Below are 19,730 nucleotides of genomic sequence, written 5' to 3' on the forward strand. Positions count from 1 at the left end.
TGTGTTTGCTCCAAACTCTAGCTGCCATGACAAAATGTTTGTCTCCAAGGGACAGATGCTCATTGACCACAGCTTTACAGTATCTCCATATTTATTCCTGTGATCATGGCACAGTGTGGTTTGTTCTCAACTCTCCAGTGTCGCCGTGTATCTTCAGTAGCAGTGGGCCGTGCAGGTGTGAATTTGGGATTTTTAAGGAAGAAATAAGTGGAATTTAAAAGCCTACTAGCATTGTGTGTGCTGGTGTTAAACCAAACTATATTTTAACTTGCCACGTGTCTTTATTGCAGTTTATATACAGTACAGTAATAGAGAATTAAATACAGACCACGTACTGTAGGTACAAGTTGTGTATTATTACCTTCTCTTGAGATCTGGACCATAGGAAGGTGCCTGATACCCACCTTGTAAGTATTAGGGAGAGACATATTTTCCTTTTCAAACAATGTAGGAATTTCTATGACAAATGCTTTTGTTGAAAGAAGATGTGCACAATGATTGACCGCATTTGGAGTTGTGTAGAAAAAGGCATTTTGCTGATTTGCTGAGTTGAAGGGAGTTATCGAGATTTAGCAGAATCTGGTCGCAGTAGTCAGCTAAAACAAAACCGCGTCAGGGGCAACCTTAGCAAATACTCATCAAACCCAGGTTGACAGGCTGACTAAAAGTGCTGCCCCACTTGCTGAGGTGACAAGTTTAAAGAGGAGAAAACAGCCTCGACCAGGATCTCAGGGTAACGTGCCAAACTGGCCGTGTGTGTGTGTGTGTGTGTGTGTGTGTGTGTGTGTGTGTGTGTGTGTGTGTGTGTGTGTGTGTGTGTGTGTGTGTGTGTGTGTGTGTGTGTGTGTGTGTGTGTGTGTGTGTGTGTGTGTGTGTGTGTGTGTGTGTGTGTGTGTGTGTGTACGTGAGCAAAGTTCAGTCAATTTTGCTGCATTGTGCTCTCTCTCTCTTTCCGAAAAAGCCGCATCCAGCTGAGATACTGCACTGGCTCAGTGTTCACGGCCCCAGAGCAATAAGTTTGTGCTCTTAGCCAGAGGAAAGGGAGCCCTGGTCTCGTCCTGTAATGCATAACCGGGGGGCACCTAAAATTGTAGCCGTAACCTTCACACAACCCAGTGTGGACGCGGCAGCTTCTGTCATCGATCTGCATGTTCCATTCCCTGAGGAAATTGTTGTTTGCATTTCCGCAGGATTCACAGACTGATGGGTCCTGATGAGGCTACACATTTAGAGGAAGCCACATGGGCCCATTGTCAGTCATGATAAGCTGCTGGATAAACATCCCATTATGCTGTTATCTTAATGCAGCTGTTTTTGCTCACTTTGAGTAGATATAAGTCCACATAGGTTTAGGTCACTGCAAGTATTCTGTTTTGTAAAACTGACCTCAAGGGGAAAGGGCAGGTCTCAGTTGACAGTTCATGGAACTTTGTCTCCAGAAGCAAGTTTGTCGTTTAATGATTATCACACTGCGATGGAAACTAAGTGACTAAGCGAACACCTGCACGGATTTGTTCAGACTGTCCCGATGGCAAGAGGAGCACCTGCTAGACTGGGTCAGTAATTGTTTTGAAAACCACATATCTGAATTCATAAGTTAGATGAAACAAAATCCCCTGAGCTGCCTTCACCCTGGATGCCTTCCTGAGTATATTTGTTTTTCTCAACAACACAGCATCGGTGCAGGAAAAATAAATAAATGTGAGCGCGATCTCATTGAGGTTGGTAGGAGCAGGTTTGGTTAATTTCTCTTGCCTTTGCTGAAGAGGGATTATGCGAACAGTTGCACAAAAACAGCAATACGGATATTGTCTATATGCCTGCAGGGGACTAATGGCTTTCCAATTAATAGTAGAGTTTTAATTACAAGTAGCAGCATACTTTTTACTCTGAGAGCACTACTGAGGTCTGACTGTTTCCTCATAGAGAGGTCCTCTATGGACACCCGTGTCCTTTATCAGTGGCCACTTGCCTGCCATTCATCCGTTGTCCTGTATGCATTTCCTGAAACACACCAGGCATCCTGTTTTCTTTCTTTTTTTTATTTAGTTAGTAAGCACATTTTGAAAAGCAGTGGATAGTCTTTGGTCTTAAAACCACAGCCAACATTTGCACTGGTCTTGGGCCTTGTGAGAGCGTGAGCGAGCATGTTTGGTTCGACATAGTGAAACTATTATTCACAGCTGTGTATGCGAGTCTGATGGTTCAGGTGGTGTGAATGTTGACACGGTCACAAATGTTTTTATACACATCTTTGCATTGAGCCAGTTTAACTAAAGTGGAAGTGAATGTTGGAGCGTGATTGATTAACACTGAATCAGGTTGAAGCTTTGCAAGCTGTTCTAGATCGGAGACACATGTGCGGAGGCAATTTTGTGAATCCCATTAATAATTACAAGCAAAACACTTAAAAACCCAAAAGAGAGTTTTGGAGTAGCTGTATTTCTAAATATTAATCCTGAAATAACTTTGGATGTTTACTTTGGATGAACTTCGTGCTCTTACTAGTCATTTGTACAGGTTTTATGACCTAGAAGTTTTGTGCACACTAAAACAAATATTGTTTCTTTGTTACACTTTAAATTTTGCTTTTTGTTTTTATCAGTGGTGTATGTGTATATAAGGCATATAAGTCACTGAAAGCTGTTGACGCACCCACTAGTCCATGTCAGTGTTACACCTTCACCACAAAATAATGAGGTCACAGATGACCTTGCCATTCACTGCAGCTATCGAATGCGGCCCTGCAGTGCTGTTATTCCCAACCCAGTTCAAATTAAAATTGAAATTGATTTTTTGCTCAATTTAACATGAGTGGCAAGTTTCAGTCAATGAATCCGTCTGTGTAGAACATACAATGTTCAGGTCTACTGTTTAGTGTCAGTGAGTCTTTTGCAAAGGCTTAAAAATCAAAGTTGGCTTTAATTGATGATAGTTTGCACATCACTGTTTTTCATTTTGTCTTTGTTACCGAGATCCGCGGCTTGACTTTTATCAATTTCAATTCTGATTCTGCTTGTTAATTTTAAATGTCTAAAATAACATTGAGAAAATAAATTAAACTAAGATGGAAACATTTTAAATGTTTAAATAACCCACATAGTCTTTCCTATTCTAACTTACAGGTATGTGGGCAAACGAAGCAGCAGTGTGGCTGCTGAAGCTGTAGGTGACTGACATCAAAGAAAACCTTTTACTGTAAATACGCAACTGTCACAATGTTAGTCCTGCAAACCTTTTTGGTTGTTACATAAATGATGGACATTTGAAAAGCAGATAAAGGATGCAGTCATACTTTAATAGTCGAGCTGCTGTTACAACTTGGTGACAGTCCTCATTTTGCCTTGGGGAGCGGTGTGTTGTGGCTGCTCCTACTCTACTGAAGGTGTCAGTGAGGTGCTGATGGCACACTAGCTCGGAGACTGTAAAACATCAATCGCTGAACAGTTTTTATGTCAGTACGGCGCTGGATGGAAGCACGCAGCTAAACTTGCAGGTAATTAACTTAAAAAAGTTTGCGTGTTTATGTGACACGTGTCAAGGAAATTTAAGAAAAAGTTAAGGCAAGTCAATGGAAGTCTTTAAAAGACTTACAAAACATATTGCATCAAATTAGGTTAACTACAGTAACAACATGCCACTATAGCATATACTAGGATTGGGCATAAAATAACATCCCAGAAATGCTGAGTCGGAGAAAATTTGAAATGAATGTGAAAATGAATATGAAAACAAAATGGCTTTTTTCACAAAGACAAATTTTGTACAGTTTTACAGTACAGTTTAGAATTGTAAAGAATTTTGGCATTTTATCATCTATGGTGTAATAATACAAAGATAAATTAAGCAACACACAATGTAATGTTTTGTCCCTCTAGCAGCACTGCATTAAACACATATAGCGATTTGTAGTGGAAATCGCTGCATGGGGATCACTAAACCACTGTCAGTCCGTCGTTGTATTGACAAAAAGTTCCAAAAAATGTCACTCAGATGAAAAATGGTCTTGTGCTGTGTCTCAGGGAAAGGTGCACATCAACACATTTCTGCTCAGAACATCTTGGTCTTCCTTCGCTACAAGATGAATGAAAGCAGCTCATTTGTTCTTCAAAGTTTCCCTTGAGCTGGACGCCGCAACATGTAGCCTGCACTTTGCATTTCCTTAATAAACAACCAAGAAAACGACAAAAGGGGAACAAACACATTAATTTAGGGTATCTGCTTCACCTTCCACTTTCCTTCTCTCAGCTTTTGTGAACCACATGGGAATCACACCTCTTTTCTTGTTCTAACACAGCTACAGAGTTTTCTGCTGATACAATACAGACTCATAAGCCCAAATAGAGTGTTTTCACACCGTCTACTCCAGCGACATGTGACAACAAACATTATTTTTGGATTTTGGAGTGATGCAGACTACATAACTGTGACTTCCCTGTAACCTTGCATTGTGAATGCATAATCAAACTCTTTACAATAACCTTTAAAGTATAGATGTGGTTTTAGTGTCTGGCCATGTGAATGTTGGGACAGGTTTGCAAGGAATTTTGTAACCTCTTTTTTCCACTTTGACTGGAGATGAATCCTGGGCAAAAACAGAAGAAAGGGCTAATGCACATGCCAGACGGTGTTAGCGTCAGAGCGTGAATGTGACATTACAGTCAATGCTGTATACACTTGCACAGTTAGCGCCACAAAGGGCAGGACAAGGCCTCTGTGCACCCACCAGGAACACACTTGGCCATGGTTGACCTGACCGCTCATCAGCAGAAATGCTGCACGGCCTTCAACGCTGCTGCAGACGAGCAAGGCTACCCTGTTACTGTGGCCGTATAATTGCTCAACTAGTGTAGTTGGGCATTAAATGCAGTGGTTTAGCGTGTTAATGTCTTTCACCAAAAAGGGGGTAAAGACAGACGTGATTACCTTTTTAGTTGAAATTAAAATCTAATGCTCAACAATAAAAGGTCAGCTATATTAGGAAAAACTACTTTTTCGTCTGCTAGGAAACAACTCTGTTCTTCTTTGACTTCTCCACGTGAAACAGCAACTCAAGATGCTTCAGTATTGTTTTGGGCTCCGCTTCGCCCTTTCATAAAACAAAGCATGTTCCCTATCTTTTTTTTTCTTAGTGTTTTTGCCTTCTCACAATCCATTTGCTACAGCGTTTGTTGCACAACAGGCAGATGTTTAGATGAGCTCTCAACAGGACTCTTAACACGCGTGGCGGAAAAGCCACATTGTGTGGCTGTGGTGAAGTGTTACGTCAATCAGTGAGGCCACTTTTCGAGCATTATCTTTGGGCACGTCCACACAGAGGTACACGTCATGCTACTTCATTGTGCACCAAAAAAAACACGGATTGGGTCTTGATGTGGCCAGCCGTGTATTCGCAAAGGATTAGGCTGAGCCTATTGATAATGCAAGCCACATGGAGTGGCTGTGAAAACACTCTTTTCTTGTTTTATAAGCCCTTCTCTGCTCCTCAGCCTTGTGCTTTTACAGGAGGTAAAGACAGACAGTAAATCATCTCCTTGAACAACAAGTTAAACTTCTGAATGTCTGGAGAGCGTTTGTAGCAGGATAAGTGGATGAATGAGGTTGGCCTCTCCCCTCCCTGCTTGTCCTTTTCGTATTCATCAAGCTTCTGTGTTTCCTTCTTGTCCTCCATATTCTATGAAGCTCTGCACAGAGCCCTTGGTGATATGTCTATATATAGAATGAAAAGGAGGAGCGAGATTAAAAAAAATAGCTTTTTAGTGTGCTGTCCTGTGCATCTCACATCAGTTCTTCTTTCTGAAATGGTTAATGACGCTTGGATTGAGCTGGTAGACTGTTTCCGTGCGTGCTGCTTTGACTCGGGGTGAGGAGGTCAATCCTCTTCAGTCTGTGATGGACTTCCCCAATTAACTGCAATACCTTTTGGACAAAATGCCCTTTGTGAAAGAACAGCCTTTCCTGTCCCAGCTTCGTTTCGTTGTCCATGGCTGTAACGTTTCAGAGTAAGACAAACAGTGGCCAGTGGAACCATTACTTAGCAAGTGAATTTCTATGTCTGTCCAGACAGGATCCATCTCTGCAAAAATTTCAGTTCCCAACAAAATGTGTCTTGTCAGGGCTGTCCATGTGCTTCCACAATGTCACCGTTTTCGGAGTTGCAGTAATTATGGTAAAAGTAACGGTTCTTCAAGATTTCTAAGCTCCAGGTCCAACTTCCTTTCAGTTCCAAGCTCTATCGGTTGTATTATACAAAAATAACTTGATGCGGTGGCGGAGAAGCCGAAAACGGTGCCATAGGAATCCCACCATGGTTTTTGGTGTATACTTAAAGGGGCGAGGCAAAAACACGAACAATGAACGATAACAAATCCCTAGGGTGTGTAAGTTGTCTTTGTATTTGTAAAACACAAACGCTTAAGCATCTTTGTTCATCCAGATCAGAACTTTCATAAGCCATCAAAATTAGATTTGACAGAGAAAAGCTTCCTTTTCAAAACCTTAATTCTAACATAACCCTTTGTGCCTGCTTAGTCTGCTTACTTATTTAAACTCCCAAATGTTGTGTTTTGGCTCATGAATGTTGCAGGCGAAAAGGCTTTTAGGAGCAGGACTTATTTGACCTTCTGGCAAACATAATACTACTGCAGATTATGTTGGCTTGGGTTGCAGGAGTGTAAATCCAATAAACAGCGGGACATAGCTGCTAATGTTAACGCTAGCCTAAATTCTGATAGCATCCAGCAGAGCGTTCACACTGTGGAGAAATATTCCAAACATGCATGATACCTGCACGTTTCGTCGCGTGCCAAGTATTACGGCTCATAAACCCCTGTGCTCGCTGCTTTGGCACGTGGACTGTGTCAGGCCTGTCATAGCCTCATTGTTTAAGTGTGTTGAACAACAGCAATTGAGCTGTTCAGTGAATGGTCAAGCAACAACAGTGTCTTTGTGGAACTCACCTAGACATGCTAATCTGTTAAGGAAGAACTTAGTTTGAGGATGTTACGGGAGAACTATACACAGTTCCCGGGAACGGAGGGGTTTACTGGGAGCAGAGTGTAGCAGGTGCTGCCAGCCCATGGGGGCATATTTGTGTACTCTGCTCACTCAGTGGGAACATTTTAATTTGATCCCTTTGTTTCTATAAAACGGGTCAGGATTTGTTCTACCCCTGGGCAATTTGAGTCGGTTCCTGTACGAAAACTTTACAGTGATGCAGAAGAGGTGCGGTGCCATGTGTTTTTCAGAAACAGCTGAAAATGTGCTCAGCCTCTTGAGTCTAATTGGTCGGCTCTGAATACCTAGAAGGTCTTCAGGTTTTCATTTAGGTATGATGAGTTAAAAACAGAATGTTACCATGGCATGCAAACCAGATCCTGTTTGGCCGCTCATCCATTTCAAAAACAAGTGCTGTACGACGTTTGTTTGTTCCGGGCAGCTACAGCAGAGTGTTTTTCTGCTGCAGATAATGACTGTATTGTTTTTTTGGAATGTCAGCGGAAAGGCCACGTATGTCGCAGTGTAATGTTTTGACAGATTATTTACTCAAAACGAAATAGATGTACTCCACACCACTAGTGTTTGAGTCTGATTTTAATACATATGTATATATAAAAATATAAAGCATTGTGGGCAGAACTGCAAAATCTTGTTGGATTAGACCAGTTAAAAAAATATTTTTTTCATTTGTTTTTCTCCTTTCTGCCACAGTGACTGGTTTCCTTTGAGTTGATAGACCAAAGCTGATGTTGATGACTAGTTTTGATGTCATTCCTCCTCCCAGATCGTGGAGTAGCACTTGTTTTTAAGAATCCTCACAGGAAACCAATTAAAAGGATTCACTCCTGTAGCACTGTTGAATCTGTCATACCAGTATATCTTATTAATAAAAGCTGGTTGCATTGCATGCATTATTAATACAAAGAGGTTTTTTTCCTGGATAGGCCATCATAGCTTGTAAGCCTTTGAAGGACACTGCATTTTGATTTATATGAATATTAATATAATATAATATTATATATATTATAATATTATTATATAATAGAGGGTCTTTCACACTGATAGTTCATTTTATTTGCTTCCCTATTTACCTAAAATTCAGCCATTGTCTTCCTTCACTCAGACCAAGAGGTGGTTTAAAGAGTGATGTTCTGCTCTACAACAGAAAGATGGGTTTTTTTGCACCTCTATGATCTCATGCTTTCCAAATAAGAAGTACAAAGGTGGTGAACCTTTCTTTACCACCTTTTTTTCCTGGTAAGAGGCTTATACAGTACATTTCCATCAGTACCTTCAATTGGAGTATGTGATTAAGCCTGCAAGTACAGTATGTCTCTTGTGTTTTGTGTGCACAGCTTTTGTTTATTTCAAGTACAAATCTGAGTGTCCTGTGGAGTCTTAGTGGAAATTAAATTAAACTCTTTCCCCATGGAATAGAAGCATACTGTAGAGTCAGCAGTCTACTGACTAATGTCGTGAACTAGAGGGGTGGACTAGTACTTAACAGTATTGGCCTTTGACCTGAAAGCTTGGATAAAGAACCTGAAGAATGTTCATTTGAAAAGCGAACACTTTGTGTTATAAAAAGTACATAATAAATTAGTAACTTGCAGTGTCCTGTGATTTGCCAGGATAGTTCCCCTCCATACTAAACATTTGCTGTAGTACCACAGTGTTGGTATTAAACTTGATGCCACGTTTGGTTATCATCGTCTCCTATGGTATCTGCCTACAGACAGATCAAGCATGGCGGAGTGCCGAGCTCAACATGATGGAGGAGTCTGAGGAAGAGATAAATCTGAAAAAAAAATGGCTTTCTCTGGTTGGTAACAGATCAAATGTGACTCGAACATCTGTGATTTGCAAGTTGTGTGGGAAGAGGAGTAAGGAGAGCACGACAGATGCTGGAATAACAATAATAAGCAAACTTCATTCAGGAGGGTCTTCCCAATGCGTTTTCCAGTAGTACTCCCTGCAATAAGCCGTGGTACTGAACACCTGATCAGGGTTAAAATGTGTATTCATTTCTTATCAACTCATCCAACAGTGTCTTGTTCTCCAGAGTAAATTGTATCACAGACGAGGAAAATATTGTCTGATTGTGCTAAAAATAGAATCTGCTGCAGCTAAAGTGCATTTACCAGCACCACTGTCTTTCAATCAGCTGAAGCGATTTAGCTGTTTCAACACCGTCTAATGACCCAAATGGACACAGTGAAGTTGGAGGTTCAGAGGCACACATGCGGTCCAACCGGGGCCACAAGCATGTACTTGACTTAAGAAATGCTGCCTTTAAATGGCTGAATATTTGGAAGCTTGGTAACACTGGTGTAGTGTGTTTGGGATTAGCTGGGCAGATGGCTGCTGCCCTTTACACTTACATTCAAAATACATTGTTGGCAATTTGCTGATCCACTTGTCCGAAGAGATCCACAGCAAGCACACTATTAGTATAAACAGCCATCTTAAGTGGGCACGGGCCAAAGCTATAGCGGAAGATTGCTTCTACAAATATTCTCTCTTGGTTGAAGGGAAAGGAGAGCGTGGCGATAAAGAATTTTATGGACAAAGGGTAGCTTTATTCTAAAATTCAAAACTAACTGATAACTAACAAATGATAACACCACAGAGAACTGCAGAAAATATATTATTTTTCACCATTTCTTTTAGGATTCTTTAAGAAAAAAATGATTTTTAAAAAGGATATGTGCTAAAATCATAAAATATCATGTTCCAGTTTCTCAGTATGAATATAATGTGTTCTAGTCATTTGTCAAATCACTGTCTGTGTCTTTAAACTAATATTTGAAAACCAAAAGCAGTCTGACAATGTTTTTTTTTTCTTCTTTGACACAAATAATTTATACATAGAGTCATGGGCTACATCTAAATGCTCACTCTAGTTTTTAGTAGAAATCTGTCTGATGAGCTCATCTCGTTTTAACTGGGTGTTGTCAGAAGGATCAAACAACCTAAATCTTTATTCAAGCCCATGTATCTGCCAACATCAAACTTTATCTGTTGATAGTCGTGTGACACCAGTGCTCTTCAAACGTATAAAAGTTTTTCAGCACCCGTGCTCCTTGACCCGATGCAGACCTCCTTATGTATCAAAAGCATGTCACAGTCAGGTCGGCTGCTGCGTTCAGCACAGATGAAGAAGCAGTTTGTTGCCCACAAAGGAGCTTTGCAGAGTGAGGGTCTTGCAGACTGGTGGAATGCGTCAGCAGGCAGCGCTAGTGGTTTTTGGAAGCAAGATGTAACAGTCCTATTACTCACCTCTGTAGTAGGAATAGTGCTGTGTTATGCCTCCCAGGGGTTCTGCTCAATCATTGGCGCACAGTTTATTGCCTTGCTCTGTGGAGGTGTGTGCACTTACTGCAGAGCCCCCTGCTCTTAACTTGCGTACTGCGTTGGGGATTTGTCATTTGTATTTACAGTGGCAATATTGTGCTGTTTGATGTGCGTCTTTGTGTATGAACTTGTAAAAATGCCCCTGTGTGTTGAAATGAATAGTTGTGCTTGCCTTGGGTCATGTACTGTATAGTATGGATGTCAGGCTTCATCCTTCCTCGCCTCCTCTCACACCAGTCCTGTGATGCTGCTGCAGCTCTTCTTTTTGTTTTTTTTTGCATTGCACACAGATGTTTTAATGCCCCCAGTGGGTAAAACAGGTCCTTCCCTAATTATTTGATCAACATCTGGGCACACGGCAGAGAGTAGGTGGAGAAGGACGTCCGTCCGCAGAGGGCGGTTGGGCCATAATCGAACCGTAAATAAGACATGGCTCAGGGGATGTGGGATGCTTGTGCAAGCAAGCGTGGGTTTGTGTGTGGGAGAGAGGCCATTTCAATGGAGTGCACAGCAGGGCAGGGGGAGGGGAAGAGGTGGAATCTACCATATGGATGAAAGAAAGACAAAGAGAAATGGAATAGATGAGAGGAGGAAGGAGAAAACGGGGGGACTCAGCAGCCCATGTCAACTCACTTAATGCTCCCTGCTGGCCCCGGGGATGCTGACAGCACAGTTTTGTTGATTCATTCTTCCTTTTCCAAGTAGTTTCTGTCTTTTACTGTCACTCCACTCCTGTTGCCCTTGTGCTGCTCTGTTTCTGTCATTCCTTGTCCCCCAGTCTGACCTTGCAGGTCTGGAGTCCTTCCTGTCAGATGTTTGGGTGCGTTGATACATATTCCTGATGTCAGTGTGCGCAGAGTTAATTTGTTATGTAATTGTTACCACAGGGGTGCGAGGTGAAGGGTAGAGCTAGCATGCCACAGGATGGGTTACAAAAAGCTGATAGATGGATATATTTGCTCTAAGTAAGAAGTGTCCTTTTTATGCAGGGCGCACTTCCACATTTAACTCTGGAACTGTCTGGTTTACACATTCACATTCTGCCACTGGGTCATTTTGACCCCCAGAGACTGACAGTGATCTTCCTGCAGGACAAAGGTTCCATTGAGTGAGACTACAAACATGCTGAGGAAAACGTGTCCCTCCACTTTCATGTGAGTGTGAATACTGTGCTTTGAAACCCAATGGCTCAATGTATTGGTGATATAACGTTAGTGGAAAATACACACTCTGTAGGACCTGAGCATGCGTTGACTTCGGGTGATACTTCTGGTGATCTTCTTTAGGCTTAGCCTTGATATACTGTAGTGTAATGTGCAGTTTGTGATATATTAAAATGGGTTCAAGCACAAAACTTGTACTTCTTACACGGATGTTAGTTCTTAACATTTGGTTATGATTGTAATATTATATAAAGAATATAGAATTTGGAGCTTGAAGACATATTAAGTACGGTACTGTATGTGCTGACTGAGGGTAGAGATGTCTGAAATAGGAAACGACAGTGAGGTTCATTCCTCTTCTTATACATTTATTCTCAAATTTGAAAGTCTTTTCGACATTGTTGCAGTCACTGAAGAGGTCGGTTGCAGATTCAACATGCTGAAAAGCCTCCGCATGGGGCCCAAGTAGGGCCAGTGGGACATACTGCAACAACTAGGCTGACACCCTCACTGGCGGCCTGACATTGGCTGACAGCAGACTGTCAGCTTGTTGTTTCACGGCCCTAAGCGTGAGGTCAATAAAAATGAACTTCAACTTTTCTGCTGTGACAAAGATAAATACATTTCTTGGAACCGCTTGTATTTTTTTTCTATCAAATTTTAAGGTTAAGTAAAGTAGCTACAGTAAAGAAGTTGCTTTTTCAGCGCTGTATTGTGTTCTGTTGGGCTCCAGTCAGCCCTACTAAAGGCAGCTTACTTAATGGGACTGCTGTTGTAACCAGGAATGGGATACAATAGTGCAGTGGCATTGCAGACTAAAATGTAAGCATGGAAACTAAACTACCATGTGTAGAATTACTTACACACAACCTCCTGTAACCCTCAACCACTTTGTTCTAGCATTTTGACCACAGCCTTCCTTTCTTTGTTTTCGAGTGTAAAAAATGCAGAACTTTCCTCAGTAGCATAGAACAGTTTGTTTGGGATGCCTTCTGTACAGTATGAGAAAAACTTCTGCTTCTAAGTCTTTAGACTGAAACTATCCATTATGTGATGGCAGCAGAGGTAAGCCCCTCAAGGCTTTTTCATTCAGATATCCGTTGTTGAGGGATGTTACAGTATAAAAGCAGACAAGTGGTTTGATTTAATCTTAGTCTTGTCTTTTCTTTGACAACCTGTGCCTACATGTTAGTTCTTTGTAGATCAAGACATCCTCAAACACTGAAGCTACTGGATAGTAGGCCTTCATGGGGTTACATTTACAGTATGTGTAAGATAAGAGCAAACTTGTGCTCTTTGGGGTTATTATTTATAATATTGGTGTACATACAAATTATACCCTTTCCAGTTAAGATGCTACTAGACATGCGACAGATGTGGTACATTAACACAAAACACTTTTACAGTCTTTATCAGGCAGAAGATCTCAAAAATAATGCATTTTCATTAATTACACTTGCTGCTTTTGCAGTTTTAGATGCAGTACCAGCCCTATGTATCCTCTCTTAGTCAGAGCTTTGCACTGCTGTGCTTGGAATCCTCTCTTTTAGTAGGTACAGTGGGCTTGTGTTGAGCTCATATTACAGAGGTTACAGTACAAAGTCAAGGTGACATTGTAAAAGAAAGCTCTTTAATACTAGGACATCCGGCCAGCTGCCAATGTAGATCAGCGATACTGGAGGTCAAATGCCCACTGAAAATCTTTCTTCAAACAATGTATTGATCACAGTGTACACCACTATACACAACCAGGGGAGCACAGAATTATGCATTAAAGGTCCCCCACATATGCTAAAACCAGGTTTGGGGCGTTCTAGTACATTTATATGACTCTCTGGTTCATGATAACACACTGTGTGTGTGTTAGAAGTTAGGGCTGCAACTAACGATTATTTTGATATTTGTGTAATTTAATGAATATTTTTTCGATTAATCAGATTGAAATTTATTAAATATTGTTTACCCTTATCAGTTTTTTTTACATAATTTTGATTTAGACTTTTTTAAATCTCAAACAAAACACAAAATCCAGCATTTGAATAACAACTTCAATATCCAAAATTTGCTACTTTAGCCAATCCGGTCTAGAACAATTTGTCATAGTTCAATTAATATCTACGTTGACGGTAAACGAGTCACTCTCAGAACCACCCCTGGTACAAGACAAATTCAGAATATCAAAATGGTATTTCAGATGCACACAATTGGACACAGTGGAACTGAGGCATAACCATGTACAGACACAGACAGCAATGTGCTCCAGCGAGAGCTAAGCAGCTACCGCCGTGATGCAAGGTGCTGTGTCGGCTCAGGTCCTCTACAGTGTCACACTCTGCAGCTAGAATCATGAGGTCCGTTCATCGCTGCCTGCCCGGTGTTGTTTTGGCCGTTAATGGCCGTTAGTGGGCTGTTAGCAGCTAGCTTTGGCCAAACAACTGCAAGCTGCATGCTGTAACCTGTGACCCCTGTGACGTCATGCGCGCTTCCGCAAAGAGGCATAGTGATCAACTAAACATGCAACAGACTCGTAAAACAGGTTTTTCCACCAGGGAGATGAAAATACACACTTTAATGCTGTGTTTTCAACTCTGTATTGTGATGTTATTGTGCTTTTTGTGAAATGGAATTTCCCCCCTGCTGGACAACGAACTGTATTCTTATTCTTGAGATGGGCACTGTGGATGAGCTATAGAGCTTTATGGCATGAAACCTTACAGACACCTTGTTGAGACATTGAAGTCCAATATTCTTTAGCATGAAAAGCAATAAAAGCAGTATCATGAGCATTTTGTCTTTGCCCGTAAAAGGTATCTAAATATTAACAATCTGACTTAAACAAGCAGATGGAATTTAATTGGTGTCAGATTAACAAGGTCAACACTCCAAGAGTATTTTAATTCAGCTCTACGTTTAGGTTCCAGCCCTCATGTCTCTTGGAAACAGTAAATGTTTTTTTACTATTGCATATCAGTTGTTGTCACTGCAGTTTATGACTAGCCAGTAAATAAAATGAGCCTTTTGGTATCCGGAGACTGTATGAGTCAAAGAGACATTTGAGATGTAACAAAACAATCACTGACCCTAATACACTAGCGAGGACTTCATTTTCAATGATGTCTAATGCAGATAGAACAGAGATGATTGAGCAGCCTCATCCTCCAATGCTTCTATTTTTTTATGGCTTTGTCAAGATGTAGTTCGTGGTATTTGGTAATTTTTAAGTGGTATTTGTTGTGAATCATGTTAATATGCCAATTGCCCCCTTATACCAAGCCCATGCAGTACATTTTATTATTTCTTTTCTCCAGTGAGCAGCTTTATTAGTGAAGACAAGCTAATGATATGCAAGAGTAAACATCAACCGATCATTTACATGAAAAGGCACAAGCCTTTTCAGAGTAAATTATTTGCAATGCTCGCATTGCACCAGTCTGTGCGTGAGCTGTTAGAATTAGAAATTTGATCTCCAGATTATTATCTGTAGTTGTCCAGATAATCCAGACTAAAAACCAGATGAAATTACACAAAGCAGACAATTTGCGAGTTGGGGATAGCACTAACGACTGGTTTTTCATACTTTTTTTTTTACATTCATGTTTCCTTCTCTGTAGTCTGCAGAATGCTAAAGAAACTGGACCAAGCGATGTAAGCTCCATGAGAAAAAGGGTCAGTTGGTCTTAGAAGACGTCTACGCTGTCCTCCACAGGTAAGATTGAAAACAAATGTGACATTAGCCTATTTAAATCATCATTGCCCACTACCAGCTCCTGAATACAGCCAGGTGGCCCTGTACTAAATAGGTAGGTGAGCTCAAACAACACAAGGCCTGGAATACAAGTACACTAAAATAAAAATAAAATGCATTTAAAAGTTTAGCTCAGAACATCCTTCCAAGGCTTTTGAAGCATACGTTGGGGGGTTGTTTCGCCTCCTGAACTAAGGAATACAGTAATAACTAGCTAGTAATGGTTCTTAGTGAAAAGTTTTACTTATTAGTCTGGGGTTCCCTTAGGATCAATATGTTGTTTTTTTTAAAGTGCATAAAGTGCTCCATTTTCTGATATTAAATTTCCATCATCTGTGTTCATTTGACTCCTGTGAGGTTTAATGGAAAATCACCCAGTGGATCTGAAGCCATTTACATCAAATTACTGCCCTAAATGGAAGGTGCAACAAGAAAGATAAACAGCAATCATAAAAAAAAAGAAAAAAGGAAAGCAATTTAGAAACCCGAAATCTGCAAATTCATCAAATGACCCAAATGAGCTTTGGTAACATCAGACAGAAGTTAATGTGAGCTGCACTCAGTCGTCTTGGTACTGATTCTATTTTAGCTGGATGGATAAATGAACTTGCCTGATGCCTTCATTTTTAATTCTTCAAGATATTTAGCTGCAGTGTTTATCATGCCTTCCTGCAGTATTTCTTTCTGCTACTTATATTTGGTGTTGATTCACTGTACTGTACAGTCACTTCGGAGGGCATTTGTCACCCTCGAGGGCTTTGCTGTCTCTTTGAGGCTGCTGCAATTCAAATCTCTAGAACTCAGACCACTGAAGTTTTAGTTACAGTACTGAAGCCATTTGTCTATTTTGTTTGTGTTTTTGTTGCTTAACTGAGGATTTAGAAACCTTTTCACATGGAAGCTAATGAGGACCTATTGTTCTGCACCTCCACTAGGCCCTAACAGTCTAGTTTTTGTGCTACTGCTTCAACTTTGTGAAAACCGTCTATTTAGAAGGTTATGTTAAAATATTAGTTGGGCTAAATTACAGTCAGTGCTAAATACTTTAAGCACTGACTGTACAAAGCTTAGTATAAACAGACTGATTGCACTTATATATATCCCAAAATTTAACATCCTCTATACAGCACCATATTACACTGTTAAGTTTAAAGTGAGCTTGACAATATGTATGGTCCATTGCTAGCTAATTTAAAAGCATGTGTTGTATAACTCCAGTCAGCACTATACAGCCATGAAATCAAGTTTTTCATTAGTTGTAGCCAGCAACCCTCACATATCATAGGACCATAGTGATGTGACTGCTGTCTGGCGTATTTAGGTTATACAAACGCAGAAATGTGGGGCTGTGATTAATTACCATTCAATTCAAGATTCTAAGAACTTTATTAATCCCACTGGGACAACGCTTTGCCTCGTTACTGCTCCTCTCTGCTTTAAAGAGGAAAGAACCACACAGAACAAGCAAACCACACACAAATTTCAAGCAATTAAGGCTTTTTCTAACACAGACATGGATCCCAATGCTGGACTCTGCTCTGTCGTGATCAGCTGAACTATGTTTGCTCATTGGTAGACCTACAGACCCTCTGTATGTGTGTTATGCTTCTAAGTATGTGCCAAGCAAACCAGTTTCTAATTAGCCTATGTGCAGCACAAGTAATGCCCTCGCCATTGCATTGTATTTTTAGTTAAATGATCAACCCTAATGAAGATACACAACGGATTTTGTCCACACAAATCGATGCACAGGCTTTTCAATTTGCTCTTCAGACCTCAGGCATGTTGTTAACATAGTTTTTCCACACTTGTGACGTCTGAATGAAGTTAAAACCCTGTTGTGTCAGTGCAAAGACCACAGGAGATGAAATATTAATCTCAGTGATACCAGCTGAGATCTGACTCATGCCCACAGATCAGTGACTCCTATATTATTAATTTTTCCCTCCTCTCATTTGTAGTCTGTGGGCAGTAAACGGCAGCACAGACAATGATGACATTTTTTTATGATTTATGAGACTAATGTTTGATCGCTCTGTGGCAGTGATGAACGGGAGTGTAGTTATTCAGCTAGTGAACTGGTCTGTATGTGCTCACTCACCTTTGCAGCCAGATATGACCCTTTCAGTGTGGACATCAAATATTTCTATATAAATGCTTCTGCCAGATTTTTCACTAAGTCATAAGTTGGTGTGCATACAAGAAGGTCACCTTTGTGTCCTTGAGAAATCACATGCCACTATTACTGTACAGTATAATTTTTACTAGTAAGGATGCCATTGACTTTTTTCTTCAATGTTGGACCATTTATACTTTTATATTAAATGCTTGTTTTATATGTATTGTCCACATCACTTGATATTAAAATAACGTAAGCAAACCTAATCTAACTTTATCATACCTCATTGTTTAAATGCTTCTAGAGCTCATTCCTTTTAAATAAAACTTAATATTAACATTGCTTTTTAAGACATATAATGTAAATGTCTATTAAATGTTACTACAGACACACTAACTGTAAATGTCATCTGGTTACTCCCCACTAAATATTACTTTCAAGTGTCACTCAACTAGACATTACCACATTACACTTGTGAGTTTTTTTTCCAACCTAATCTCACTTATTTTAGACATTCACGTTATTGACTACAAACCTACTCAGCGCAGTGAATACAAAACTTGCTCACTAAGATGTCTGTGCAGGGCATTTTAATATGGGAACGATATCATTCACATAGAAGAACCAAGACAAGTTGTAATATAAATACAAACAGCTATACAGTACATGCTCTTGAACTTTACACACACAACCTACTGTAATTTCGCTTTGTTTGTTCATTGAAGTATCTGTAGTACTCATTTTTCATATAGATTGTTCTACTGTGCTAAAGTTTTTTTTTTTCCCCTTTGTAATGTTCTGTAAGTGATTCACCCCTGACCAAGCTCACTGAGAGTTAATATGCATTTACGCTCAAGGAGCCATACATTGTTGGACTGTAATTCAGATTGATTTGCTGTCACTGTGTCACAACTCTGCAGCTGGGGAAGATCCCATAGTTAGGGTTGCCAAACACAAATAATTGCCAGACATAAATAATTGTGACAAATGGTGCTTGGTTCTCTAGTACATTTTTCCTCTGAGGGTTCAGTCACTTGCGGTTTCACTCACAGGTTAGGTTATTCCCACAGTTTTTTTTCCCCACACAACAACAGTCTGTCATGATTATTAAAAACTGAATGAAACTGTTGCATTCTCTTTTATTTTTGACATGTTATATTACTGATGGTGTTATAATTAAACCTTTGGGAAACGATAGCTGTCTCTGGCCTGGCATTTCACCAATTATCCACAAATTTAACCAATTAGCCCAAGGGTGTACTCGATTTTCCACGGCTGACTGGGCTTTGAAAGCACTTGGAGGAATAATGCGTTTTATAATTGCATGTTGGGGTTGACAAAAACTTATAGGCATTTTACGGGAATAATTGGAACCATCCTTTTACTGCATTCAAGCTCTTTTTTAGTAGCCTCCTTCATACAATTATGCACATCAGCGTAATTGACTGGCTTAGTGGGAGATTAGATTTTTTTTTTCTGAGCTTCAAATGTTCCTCTGTAGCATTCAGTGTTCTTGATTCAAGCACGTCAAGGCATCGCTGATCTGACCTTTAACACCTGGAGTTTACCTTCTGCTTTTGGAAGAACAACCACTGACAATTTTGTCGGGTGCTTCTGATGTTTTCACAGAACCTTTTGAGAGTTTAGCATATTTGTGTTTTTTGTTAGCTATGATTAAGAGATTTAGGTATATCAGGTCCAGCAGCTCTTGATTTTGAGTTTGCTCTGCACAGTGTCCTAAGTAGCTATAAACCAGAATGAAACAAACTGAGATCTCGGGTCTTTCTATCAGTCAGACATTCTGTTAGCTATTTAGCAAAAGCTACTTTACTTTCACACAGCAACACTTAGTGGTAGGGGATGAAAACGAAAGCACATATGGCACATCAACCACAACTGTGACGATAAACAAAAGTGTGGCAGCTAGGGAATGACTAATTGCTCAATATGACTCAAACCAAAGTTAAACTCTGTTTCACGCGTTTCCAAGTTTGAAACTGAAGGATGCAAAATTTAGGCTAAAAGGTCTAAAAATAAACTCTTTAGATTGCAAGAGCTGCCTTTACAGATAACTCTGCAGACACCACAGTAAGACATTCACTATACAGTACACACGTGTGTGTGTGTGTGTGTGTGTGTGTGTGTGTGTGTGTGTGTGTGTGTGTGTGTGTGTGTGTGTGTGTGTGTGTGTGTGTGTGTGTGTGTGTGTGTGTGTGTGTGTGTGTGTGTGTGTGTGTGTGTGTGTGTGTGTGTGTGTGTGTGTATAATATTCGAAATCAAATCTAGTTGCTTGTTTCTTGTCTGATGTGACTTACAGTATGAGGGATGGGCCTCATAAGCACCTGAAGTA

General features: G+C 40.3%; 1 protein-coding gene across 3 annotated transcripts in view; it reads left to right on the forward strand.

The window, feature by feature from the left end:
* Positions 1 to 19,730, forward strand: part of adarb1b (adenosine deaminase RNA specific B1b) — an 82,023-nt gene that overhangs the window by 1,303 nt on the left and 60,990 nt on the right. For 2 of the 3 annotated variants that reach the window (XM_029137422.3, XM_041068959.2), the window contains exon 2: positions 15,128 to 15,222. The exons of the other annotated variant lie outside the window; for it this stretch is intronic. The gene's annotated coding sequence lies outside the window, so the exon portion shown is untranslated. The remainder of the gene's footprint in view (positions 1 to 15,127; positions 15,223 to 19,730) is intronic. 3 annotated transcript variants of the gene reach the window in all.

Source organism: Betta splendens, chromosome 21, assembly GCF_900634795.4.
Source record: "Betta splendens chromosome 21, fBetSpl5.4, whole genome shotgun sequence".
NCBI classification, from domain to species: Eukaryota; Metazoa; Chordata; class Actinopteri; order Anabantiformes; family Osphronemidae; genus Betta; species Betta splendens.